The 13,803-nt window shown below is 35.8% G+C and overlaps 1 protein-coding gene across 1 annotated transcript in view; it reads right to left on the reverse strand.

The window, feature by feature from the left end:
* COL5A2 (collagen type V alpha 2 chain) overlaps positions 1-13,803 on the reverse strand; it is a 148,504-nt gene that overhangs the window by 103,712 nt on the left and 30,989 nt on the right. The window lies entirely within an intron of this gene.

Genomic DNA, 13,803 nt, shown 5'->3' on the forward strand with positions numbered 1-13,803 from the left:
TTCCTCTGCCTTCTTTTCTAAAACCAGCTTGAACATCTGGAAGTTCATGGTTCATGTATTGCTAAGCCTGGCTTGGAGGATTTTTGAGCTTTACTTTACTAGTCTGTGAGATGAGTGTAATTGTACGGTAGCTTGAACATTCTTTGGCACAGCCTTTCTTTGGGATTGAAATGAAAACAGACCTTTTCCAGTTCTGTGGCCACTGCTCAGTTATCCAAATTTGCTGACATATTGAGTGCAGCACTTTCATGGTATCATCTTTCAGAATTTGAAATAGCTCAATCTATATTCTACAATTAATAAATGTTGTCTTTATTCATTTCCTTTCTGAATAAAACTAACTAGGCTGATCTTTGCAACCAAAAAATACAAATATAGTGCTTTAAATATAGCAGTAAATGTAGTTTATGGATCTTGAGTACATTATTTTCATTAGCCATTTACACAAAATAACATGTTCAAGATTTACAAAAATTGTCACGAAAAACTATGACATTAGAGATGTCTTCTAAAGATTTAAAACCTGGCTATATAATAATAGTATATACCTTAAGGCCACACAAAAATCCACTAAACTCTGTGTTAGGTCATAATACTTTATGGAGTCATATTATAGAAGTGGCAGGAAGGAAGACATTTTTTTCTGATCCTCATTGGAGAACCAAGGATTAGGGCAAACCTACAAATTTAGTGGACAGGGCTTATTTTGCATTAGAATTTTAAGTGGTATTATTTTGATGCAGTGACACTTTGCAGATCAAGCAAATAGGGATATTTCTCACTTGCACTGAGAAATGTGCTTTCTCTCATTTTACTTAAAAAGCATATGCCATAGACAACCTTTTGTTTTCCCGATGTGCTAGTCACAGGTTCAAGACTATGTGAAAAAACAGCGCATGTGGGGTGAAACCTGAACTGGCTCCTCAGTGCCCAAGTGTGCAATCCTCACCAAGGTTTCAACCACCATTCGATGCAAGGTGTTTAATACATGAACAACATGGGGCCACAGTTTCTCAGACATGATAAATTTTAAAGCGACTCTGGAAATCAACTCTTGTGTGTGACATCTCTCAATTTTCAAATGGTAGTTTTATAATTCAAAGAGTTTAAAAAAAAAAAAAAAGAAAAACACCATGCGGTCCAAACAAAACATATATGCCGGCCCATTCAGCCTGTGAAATTCAGGTAGGGATCATTGACTTAGCGAACCATATAGAACAAAGAGCAACACAAAACTCTTCCAGATCATCAAAACACAAAAATCATGCCCAAGCCGTCGAAGAGGAACACAGTGTTCTGAGTCCCACTCTAGAGCTCTTTTCTGAGAGCCAAGTTGCCTTCACCTTCTTTTATTTCTTCTGTGGAACAGATTAGAGGACTATTCGGAACATCAATAGAGTTTAAGCCTGGAGACACATTTGGCACATTATTATGAAATACAGATTGTTTTTAGAACAAACAAAAGTGTTTGTAGAACAGATAGCTAAACACAGAGATACCACTGAAATGCAACAAAGCTAATGATAAGGATACAGAAATTCTATGTGTGTGCATGTGCCTAACTGCTCAGTCATGTGTGGCTCTCTGTGACTCCTTGCACTGTAGCCCACCAGGCTCCTCTGTCCATGGTGATAAGGATGCAGAAACTGTATGTGTGCATGCTTAGTCACTCAGCCATGTCCAACTCTTTGCAACCCCATGGACTGTAGCCCACCAGGTTCCTCTGTCCATGGAATTTCCCGGGCAAGAATACTAGAGTGGGTAGCCATTCCCTTCTCCATGGGATCTTCCAGACCCAGGGATCAAACTCAAGTCTTCTGCACTGCAGGAGGATTCTTTTCCATCTGAGCCACTGTACATGTATACAAAAAGGAAGGGAAAGAATGGGGAAGTTTATCTTTGCTTAAAATGCATACCGCTATAGTGTCAGAGCTTTAAATATTCATAGTCCCTTTCCTCTTGTTTTTATTACGTATTATTTCCCATTGAAGAGTTTTAATGTATACTAGGAAAAATCATTTCTAACATCTGAAGATCCAGCTCTAGAAAATACTAACAGGGACACCTTCAGTAAGTTATTTATTTTTCTAAGTCTTAATTCTTCCAATTCAAAAAACAGGTTTGATAATGCTTACCTCAAATTGAGTGAGATAAGTTGTGTGAAGGAAGGTACTGCACTCTACTAATCACTACAAAAATATTACTTGTTCATGAATAAAGATGCAAATATCCTATTCTAAAATGTACTAAAAAGCATACTTTGCCCATTTGATATTTAAAAATATTTTTAATAATGAATCATTATTGTTTTATTGAAAAGAACTATAATACAGTCAGATGTATTCCTTACCATAGAGACATGCTGAAAGTGTAACAGTCTAGGAATTAAAACAAGATTGGCAGGCAGACATGGGAGATGAGTAACACGAGCTAAAGATTCCAGATGGTTTAGTGTGGAACTATAGTGTGCAACAGAACAATGAAGATACTGCTTAATTTAGATGATCAAGGTCATCAGTAATCATAAGAATTACTTATTAACTGTTTACTTTTTTCAATGCAGTTTTCAGATGTTATTTGATAAATGTTCACAACTATCTGAGATAGAAATTATTTTCCTATTTCCCCATTTTACAGATAAAGGGACTGGGACTCACAGAGGCAAATGATTTCCCCAAAGTACTAAAGAGTCAGTTTTCAAAGGCTTATTTATGTGACTGCAAAAGGTGTGTTTTTTTCTATTACTTCAGCCAATAACTATGTCACTGATATACAGTAGAATGTCCAACTGTCTAGGACGATTTATTTATGGCTCTGGTTAAAGATCTCTCATGCAATAAATAAAATCAGTTTACATAGTCACTTAGGCTACACGGCTAAAGCAACCTTCGTAGTTTGCATACTCTCATCTCTCAACTTTCCCCAGGATTCTTGAAATTTATCAGTGCTGCAAGGGAAAGAGTGAACAAATTCACTGCTAAATTTCCTCTGGATTCTTAAGGTAAATGCTGACCTGTAGACAGTCAAGTGGTCAGTTACTTGGATCAAAGAGATCATAGAGCTTAATACTGAAGCCATATCTTCTAAATGTGAAGAAATACAGTTGTGCAATAGATTTCACTTGCTTAATTTCATAATGACGTTTACGTCAAAGACTAAAGACCACAAATTAAGCTTTGTGATAGCAAGGAAAAAATTGAGATGTTTTATGGATACTATCAAATTTTTCTGGAATCTCATGGTTTATGCTAACAGATTATATAAATTTGATATGTGACAGCTAAAATTTCCCCTAATTTATGTAAATATTAAAAACTTTGCATAGAGATGACGGTCTACAGTTGGAATATATACAAACTATTTTAAAAGATTTAAATTAAAACTATTTTAAATGTTTTGGTGATTGAAAATTATTTTTTTAATTGGAAGATGATTGCTTTACAATGAAGATAACTTTAAACCAAAAGTTTCCTTAAAACAGTAAAATTCTTTCTATTATAAGTTTTCTCTTCAACTAAATACGTCTGAGCATTTATGTGCTATGCTGTGCTCAGTCACCCAGTCTATCCAATTCTTTGCAACCCTATGGGCTGTAGCCCACCAGGCTCCTCTGTCAATGGGGATTCTCCAGGCAAGAATACTGGAGTGGATTGCCATGCCCTCCTCCAAGCTAAACATTTATAATTACCCCTGATTTTCTTTTATTCTTATTTTTGAGATACATGCTTAAAATTTATGAAATAAGTAAACTATAGATTAGTATTTCCCCTTTGACAGTCAACTAGTTCACCATAATCAAAAATTTTCTGTACTTGTTTATATTACATACCATTATTTCTGTGTATTTTCCATTAAAATTTAATTTGACTCTTCTATTTTTGAAGCTTTAAATTTTTAAACTTAGTTCTAAACAAACCTCAGATTTGATAAGCTATACAATTTTTTTTTCCTAACATACATATAAATACATAACTGCAAAGTATTAAATGTGTGGTACCAGAAGTTATCCTGTGTATCATTATAGACCAATATTCTATTGTTTGGGAAACCTTCCCACAAGATCACAGAATTTTAGAGTGTGAGTAGTTTTTGAAGCTAGTTTATGCCATTAAAATTATAAGCAGATTTTCAGTTAAGGAAAACAAATGATCCTTTATTAAAAATGAATACTTTAAGCCTATACTGAGGAGATCATATTTTTGAATGCCAATTCAATACTGTTTTGCTTTAAGAGTGCTTAATAATTGAGTGTACATATTAAGAACTCAATAATCAGTACTCTCAAAACAATAATAATAATTTTTATATTCATGAATATCCAAATAGAATAATAATTTAAGTCATTACTATCCATTCTATCTCCTCAACTTTCAGAGCACACATCCTCAGATTTTATACCCACATAGAGTCAACCAGAAATTTTTCTCTATACTTTCTCTTAATCACTCCTCTTGAGAGAGTCACTTCCTAGGCTGGTTGATAAGAAGTTCAGGGGTCCCCAAGGAGAGAGGGATCTGGAATTCTCAAGGAGGAAGAAAGGACAAACTTTTTTTTTTCCCTCTACATTCCTGAGGATTATATAACAATAATGTATCCTGCTTGAGGACAGTTTCTAGAAAAAAACCTTCTGGCTAATCCTGTTATCTTAAAATGTAAATTATGGGAGTGGGTCTAGTAAGGTCTTTACAACCTCCAGACATTCTTTTGATTCACTGTAATAAGTAATTTAAAAGTATATAACTCCACTGCTAACACTAGCAAGGGGGTCCTCTTTCTGCCCGCTTCTGATGTCTATGTCAGAAGCTTCTCTATCCCTTTTATACTTGATTAAATTCTATTACACAAAAGCTCTGAGTGATCAAACCTTGTCTCTGGCCCCAGATTGAATTCTTCTCTGGATGCCAAGAATCCCAGCTTCCTTCATGGTTCAGCAACATCCTTTCACCCTTTTCTTTCTGCTTTCAATACCATAGACATCTTGCAAATTTTTTGTACTATTGTTACCCTGCAACCTATTTTAAATGCAGCTTCAAAAACTGTCTTCCTCAACGGCACTCAACTATGTCGTCTTCGTAGAATCTGAGCAATAGCCCTTGGTTGCACTCTGCCCCAGTAACAAATGCATCCACACCTTCAGCACTGTGTCATTTTCCTCACTCTGTTGCTCACACCCTAGAAACCTCACCAACTGCTCCCTTACTTTCCTACCTATCTCTGGCCTTTTCTATCTCAAATATTTCTACAGCTATTTTAAAACCTACCTTCCTAAAAAAATCTTTTTCACAACAGCCACAACTACTCACAACTCTCTTCCAGCATGTAACTCATAAAATGTCCTGGGTTCATAGCCTCTAGCTTCATGACACACAGTAAATCACAGTGTAGGCACTTTCTAAACTACCAAACTTCCTCTACTTTCAAGCATCATCCGTGCCACTGTCTGGAGGGCTGCTATGTATCATTTGCATTTTGGACACTTCACAAAGCTCCAACTGAGGGGCCCAATGGGAGCTGAAATTAATTCTAAGTTCCCTTTGTCTTGTTATAAGCCTTAGCTAGAAGGTTGCACCACTGGATGAAAAGCACACTGACCTCTTACCTAAGGTTACCCAGAGTTGACACCTGTGTAAATGCTAGACCTGGCCCTGTAATTGAGGTTAATATTAATCCCTTCCTAATATAGTCTCTTCTGCATTCTGTTATTAGAATGAGGCTTCTTCAATGGCATTAATTAATATTTATATAACAATGAGGTCTTGGCTATCCATTGTGTCTCTTACACTGTCTCTTACACTTTACAGAATAAAACAAAAAGAATTTTACTATCAAACAATTTACACTCTGATTGAGAAAGCAAACACTTGTGAAAGATTTAAACCAACATACACCATGATTTGGTGCAAAAACAAGTACTCTGGCCGATGAAAGAGAGATGCATGAAGGTTAGTTTAACTAGGAAAGACTTCACAAGAAAAAAAAAAGAAAACCTTAAACCAGCCTTTGAAAAAAGAGTAAGATGTGGCTAGGCTATGGAAAAGAATGAAGACATTACAGCACCATGGTAAATGTCCTACAAATGGAATGTCATAGGTAGTGTGTGTTTCCTCCTTAAAAAACAGGTAGCTGGAGAATTGAATTCCTGGAGAATCTGACACAGTAATGAAGATTATTATATCAGGGATCATCAGGGTAGAATTTTAGGTCCAATCTCTTTCCCAGATCATTAGGGGAAAAAAAAAAAAATCTAGTGCATGTATTTTTCATCTGCAAACCAGATGGTTATGGAAAGAGGTGCGGACTCTCAAAGACATTCTTCCCCTGCAAGAAACATGTTGTTTTGATGCAAGACTCTAAAAACAGTGAACTCAAAAGTACTTGAAAGTTTTCTCAACAATTCAAGAAATCAGAAAAATAGACAAAGGAAAGAAAGAAATATGCTGTTTGACACATATGAAGAATAGGAATCTCAGTTTCAATAAATGAGTACATTGTTGGGAATTTGTTTAGTTTTATCTAGGTAGGGAAGCAAAAGTTTTATTTCTGAGCAAGAGTTTTCTAAAAGGAGAGGGAGGAAAAATAAATAATCAGTGCTTGTTTATTGTAAATGCTGGGTTAGAAAATTGGACTGTGATTCTATAAATATATCTTTAGCTTCATCAAGACTCAGAAGACTGCAATGTCTTTGTGGTAACTACAAAATGCTGAAAAATTTGGGAGCCAAAAAAAAAATAGATACACCTGATATGATATGTGACACTTTTTCAAAAAACTTTTGACTGAATGAATTCCATGAGCCATCTTGTTAAATGTTTTAAATATATACATTTTCATCAAAGTTATTTTAAAGTCATAATGAACTTGAGAAACGGCAAATGCTTACTATTCCAACAAATAATGTGAAACACTAGCTGCACTAAGTACTTTATATGAATAAAACATCCTAAGCAGGAAGTACAGTGTGAGCACTGAACAGCCCTGACTTGCTGAGGTGAATGAAGAATTCTCCATTTGGTTCTGAGTAGGAACAGATGCCTCATTTTCTATTAGAGAGGAAATTACATTCTACGTAAGAGGAACTCAGCACTGCCAAATTAATAAGATAAGAGATTTCATCATCTCCTGGAACACTTTAGCACGCAATTTTCTTCCTATTACAGTGATTCTTCTTGAATTAGCCCTTCGAGTTTGGAAACTCACGGAAAGCTGAGCTATAGTCCTCAATCAGCATTGCCTTCAGAGCATGGCAGAATTCCTTCTAAATTCTTACATTATGGAACAATGGAAGCCATGAGTGTTTCTTTATTCTCAAAAAGACTTTCTAAATCCCAAACTCTGAAAAAAAAAAAGGGATATGAGAGGACAGAAGGATTCTTTCATCTGCAAAGCACTAAAAATACTACTTGGGGACTATGAATCCAATATAAACCTTATTGAAATGAGTAAAATAATGTGAAAATTCACTTATATTAGAAATTAAGAATAACGTATTCCCTGAGCATCTGTTCCTTGTTTAATATTTGTACATAGGTTCAAGGCAGTGTTCACTGGATTTCTTATTTAACAGTAAAATTATGGTAATGAAAATGCACTATGGTTCACTAAAATAATGAAACTAATCTGAAAATATAAATGATTAGTTCCTACAAACCCAAATATTTATTAAATACTTATTAAGTATAGCATTGTACATATATAAAGGTGCAACACTCAACTCTGAGAATTGCAAAGTGAAATAAGACATCATCCTTCCTTTGAGTTTACAGACTAGTAGAGGTTAACCCACAAATAACCAAATATAATAATTCATGGTTACCTGTAGGAATAGAAGTATGTATTGGATGTTATGGTAGCCATAGGAATGACATCAAATCCAGCGAGGGATCCAAACCAAGTAATCTGTAACTGTGCGTGGTTGTTTGGATGACATACTAAATCAAAAACTCCAAGAAGGCAAAAATTTTATCTGCCCGTTCACCACTGTAGAAGTGCTGTCTACTACATTCCCTAGATCACTGTGGGTACTTTAAAAATTACTGCTAGGTAATAAGCTGAAGAAGATTTTATTCAGTAAGATTTCTATTGGGCAAGCACAGCATTGCAAAAGAAAGAATACATTTGCTAAGTTGTTTAGAGTATAATGGAGAAGGAAACGGCAGCCTGGAAAATCCCATGGATGGAGGAGCCTGGTAGGCTACAGTCCTTGGGGTCACAAAGAGTCAGACATGACTGAGTGACTTCACCTTTCACCTTTTGGAGTATAAAAAAGTCTGTATAGAAGGTGAGGTCAGACTACAAAAAATGTATGAAATAAGGAAAGATTATTATTATTATTATTTTTTTGAGAAGGAAGGTATGGGAGAAAAAGAGATAGAGACAGAAATAGAGAGATGGAGTTACAAAGAGTGATGAAGGATGAAGAAAGAAAGTAATTGTGATCTTAGTCCTTAATAACATGACTCTTTGCTAGAATCCCAAATTTTCAATTAAATGATTAAATTCTCAGGCACTTGGTATGAATGGTCTTTATTGAGTCAGCAAGCGACATGCTGACTCTCACAGCTGGACTTACACAGGGCAAGACAGTAGAATTACATAGAAGGCAAAGGATCATAGTGACCCCATGGACTGCAGCCTACCAGGCTCCTCCATCCATGGGATTTTCCAGGCAAGAATACTGGAGTGGGGTGCCATTGCCTTCTCCGAGATTTAGGTAAAGTTATATGTAATTTAAGGGATTCCCTGGTGGCTTAGATAGTAAGGAATCTGCCTGTAATGTGGAAGACTCGGATTCGATCCCTGGGTTGGGAAGATCCCCTGGAGAGGCGAATGGCAACCCACTCCAGTATTTTGACCTGGATTATTCCATGGACAGAGGAGCCTAGTAGGCTGCAGTCCATGGGGTCTGAAGGAGTCGGACATGACTAAGCAACTAACACATACATATGTAATTTAGGGCTTCCCTGGTAGCTTAGCTGGTGAAGAATCCACCTGCAATGCAGGAGACCCTGCTTCAATTCCTGGGTCGGGAAGTTCCTCTGGAGGAAGGCATGGCAACCCACTCCAGTGCTGTCGCCCAGAGAATTCCCATGAACAGAGGAGCCTGGCAGGCTGCAGTCCACAGGGTCAGAAAGAGTCAGACATGACTGAGCAGCAAAGCACACATGCACACACATATGTAATTCAGCTTCCCTGGTGGCTCAGACAGTAAAGGATCTGCCTGCAATGTACTGAAAAGTGGCCTACAGATAACATTTGGATTACAGTGGCCATCTTGATTATATTTGAATACATGAAGATAGAAACAAGTATTCCAAGAAGATCTGGGAGAAGGTACAGAGTTGTGAAATTATACCAATTACAGAGAACTTCACTGGCAGAGCAAAGGAGGAGTTTGTGTGGGAAGTAAATGATGATATGTAATTAGAGAACAAGTTATCAAAGCCTTGTTTGTTAAAGAATATAAATCTTTTATTCTAAATGCTATAGGGAACCATTTTAAGCAAAATAATCAGAATAGTATACAACAACAATTAGGAAGGTGAAAATAGTTGATAAATTAATGATCATGTGTTTTTATATTGTCATTCTCCCACAGGCAGATAACCAAGAATATAAGAGATTACAAACATCTGCTTGGTAAAACTGAAATTTCAGAGTGTCTAGACAGAATTAAGCAGGAATTGGTGTAGTAGACTATATCATGAGTGCCCGAGTCTGTCTACTCATTATTTACAACAATTAGGCTCAGAATTTGGGCAAAAGAAGGAATGCCATACTAAATAAGTTAATTATAGGAAAGAAAGCCTAGGAAAATGTGGCCATTATAAAAAAAAAAAAAAAAAAGGTAAAAAGGAATAGTTCGAAATAAAATAAACCACACAAAGTCTGGAGACTATTTTCAAATACAGCATTAGAAGCCCAAGATGAATTTTTTGTCCTGAATCATAAAAACAAGCCAAATGCAAAAAAAAGAAAAGAAAAAATGCTTTAACAGCAGATTGCTATAATACAAGCTGACTTCATAGACAGTAAAGCAGTAAACATAAAATGTAAATATTTCCAAATCAAGAGAGAAAAGGGAAAATTCCAAAATATGAGAGATCAGATACAAATAGAAATTAGGCAGATCAGAAAAATATCTGGAAATTATGTTACAAGGAACATTATAGTCAGTAATGAAAAGGTCTCTTAAAATTTTTCAAAGAAAAGAAGAAATCCAACCACAGCATTCAAAAGAATGCTAAATATAAAACAGTATATTGGAGTAATTCTCTTATTTTTCTGTTTTGATATATTCATTTGATGATTTCAACATTTAAACTGTATATTGAGTTACTAGATTCAAGTTGCTAAAAAATATATTAAGTGTTTTATTCACTAGGGAACTGGGCACAGATAAATACCTGTGATTATTTTATTTATTTATTTATTATTTATTATATACAGGTATTATAAATACTTGTGATTTTACCTTCTACCCAAAAAGTATGAAAGAATTTAAGAGTGAGTGTTGGACAGTGAGCTAAGAAAGACATGTGGCTTATCAATAGAGAATTACACCAAGCCAGAAAAGGTAAAAGATCAATAGTGACCTCATTCATACACACAAAGTCCAGTGAAGACCTTGGAAATCTAAGACTGATTTCCACCCAGGTGATCTTATGGAACCTATTATTAAATGGGGTATAACTATGTACTTAATACAACAGAACTCACAGAGGACTCATTGTCCTGGAAGGGCAAATGATGCTTGACTATATCTATTAGAGTTGTCAGGCTAAGTAAGCAATTTGGACAGGAAAGACCTGGTGGCTGTAATTTATTTATATTTTCAAAAGGACTCTGACACGATTCATACCAAAGCTACTTGAATATTGAGTCACCAAGAGAATTGGGAAGATGTTTTGACTTACATAAGGAGCTCACTTAGAGTCAGGAAACAGTAAGTAGGAGGGGCAAATAAGTCCTTCTTGAGATAGAGAAGTTCAAATACTGGAACATTTTAAGGAGAAGAGTGCTCTGATTTCTTTAGACAAAGTAGTGCCCCGAGAATTCTCTTGAATCATGAGAGTGATTTTTACCTTCAAAATCTGTCTACAAGTCTTCCCCAATATTCCAGCACCCCAGCAAAATCTCTCAGGCAGGGAGATGAGAGTGACAGGGTGGAAGAGATGGAGGAGGAAGAGGAGGGCGTTATAGGAGGAGGAGGATGAAAAGGAAAAGAAGCCTCATGTCCTCTCTCATGCATTCTGGACCTAAACCAAATGAGCTGGTGGAAAAAAATTTGAGCATTTTATCACAAATCCTTAGAACTGCTAGTAAACAATCCTCAGCCCTCTGAAGATTAAACAACCAAATTATGATTATCAAGGAAAAGTTCTGTGATGCTCTAAGTAGACAGATAAAAGGACTAATGAACTTATCTGTGGAAAATATGGTTACATTTACAGAAAAACAAATGTCCATTCACTGGGGGAAGGGGGAATCCTTAGACAGAAAACTATGCTTTGATGGGAAAGACTCAGAAAAATAATCTGAGCTTTTGCACAGTTATCTGGGAAGATATTCCAGCAAGACACTAGTTTAAAAAGACAACATATTTGTGATGAGAGGAAAGCATATAAACAAAGTAGAATCTGACACTAAAAGTCAATGTATCTGAGCCTGGAACATGTAATGTAGCTTAGGTTGCTACAGATATATAGAGGTAGAAAAAATATAGCAAAGGCTAAGCACAGATCCAAGGGAGGCTGGCATCTGGATAAATTCATTCATACAGAAGAGATGAGGCTTCCAGGCTGAGATGAAGCCAAGAAGAGTGTGATAGGCCAGTGACCTCTATTTAGTCATAAGGATATAAATTAAGGCTTGAAAGATGTAAATATAGGATTGAAAAGAAAAGAACATTATAAAGTTGGTAATAAACATAAAATCCATATATGCCTCCTATGTGTTATTAGAAAATTACAAAGTACTGCAACAAGATTCAGCTAAACTTAGGAATGCTAGAAAAAATACAAATATGTTTAAAAGAATTTTTAAATGTCTTCATCTCCATGAATTATAGATTAAGCTGAATCTTCATTTTGCCACAAAGAATTACTGCACAAACTTGAACCCACATATAGATTGATAGTTCACATAGACCATGGCCTTAACCAAAGATAGAATTCCTAAAATATGATCTGCATAAGAAATATTGATTGTTCTCCAATAAAAATTTGAAAAAATGGAAAATTTTATTTCTCCATCAAAGTCTTCTCACTTCTCCTTATCAGAAAGAAAACTAGATATGTGATTTTAAAGTTAAGATTTTCTCACCATTATATCTTTCAAGTTGTTTTGGAAACTAGTGATGAAGTCAACTAGATCTAAATTTCTACAAAATTCAAACAAGATTAGAGAGTGAAATAAATACATTAACTTTTGCTGATTAATAACCTTGGAACATTAATATTTTAACTGATAACTTAAATTTTTGGCTTTCCACAATCTAAAATAAATTAGTTGTAAATATTTTGTTTTTTTAACTTATGTCAAGAGCACATAATGTGAAATGCTGGGCTGGATAAAGCATAAAATGGAATCAAGATTGCAGGGAGAAATATCAGTAACCTCAGAAATGCAGATGATACCACCCTAACGGTAGAAAGTGAAGAGGAACTAAAGAACCTCTTGATAAAGGTAAAAGAGGAGAGTGAAAAAGCTGATTTAAAACTTAACATTAAAAAAACGAAGATCATGGCATTCGGTCTCGTCACTTCTTGGCAAATGGATGGGGAAACAATAGAAACAGTGACAGACTTCATTAACTTGGGCTTCAAAATCACTGAGGACAGTGACTACAGCTATGAAATTTAAAAATGCTTGCTCCTTGGAAGAAAAGCTGTGACCACCTAGACAGAATATTATAAAGCAGAGACATTACTTTGCCAACAAAGGTCCATATAGCCAAAGCTATGGTTTTTCCAGTAGTCATGCATAGATGTGAGAGTCAGACCATAAAGAAGGTTGAGTGCTGAAGAATTGATGCTTTCGAACTGTGGTGTTGGAGAAGACCCTTGAGAGTCCCTTGGACTGCAAGATCCAACCAGTCAATCCTAAAGGAAATCAACCCTGAATATTCATTGGAAGGACTGATGCTGAAGCTGAAGCTCCAATACTTTGGCCATTTGATGTGAAGAGCTGACTCACTGGAAAAGACCCTGATGTTGGGGAAGATTGAAGGCAAGAGGAGAAGGGGACAGCAGAGGATGAGATGGTTGGATGGCATCACCAACTCAATGGACATGAGTTTGAGCAAACTCAGGGAGATGGTGATGGACAGGGAGGCCCGGCGTGCTGCAGTCCATGGGGTCACAAAGAGTCGGACACAACTGAGAAACTGAACAACAGCAAGTATTTTTAATATTGGGTCTAAATTCCATTTAATTCTGAGAGTATATGATTCTTTTAATAGTTAGATGAAATGCAATTTTATTTGCAGAGGTCTAATAGAATAAAAACTAATGTGATACTTCACATTAAAAAACCAATAATCTCCCATATTATTAACAAAAAAACCCCCACAAATGATAAAGGTTAGTTATAAAATTAAACTGGACTTGGCTTAATATCAACATATTCTGATAATGCAGAAAGTAAAGTGCATTAAAAATGAGTGATCTTTCCAGTGTGTTAGGATCTAAATTCTGTGTTCTCCTTTCCCTTTTTAGTAGTTGCTGGCTTCCAGACAGCTTGGAAGGCTAGCATTAGGAACTTCTATCATCAAGTCATTAACCTCCAGAATAAAAACGTGGGCTT

This window comes from Capra hircus, chromosome 2 (assembly GCF_001704415.2).
Source record: "Capra hircus breed San Clemente chromosome 2, ASM170441v1, whole genome shotgun sequence".
Lineage (NCBI taxonomy): Eukaryota > Metazoa > Chordata > Mammalia > Artiodactyla > Bovidae > Capra > Capra hircus.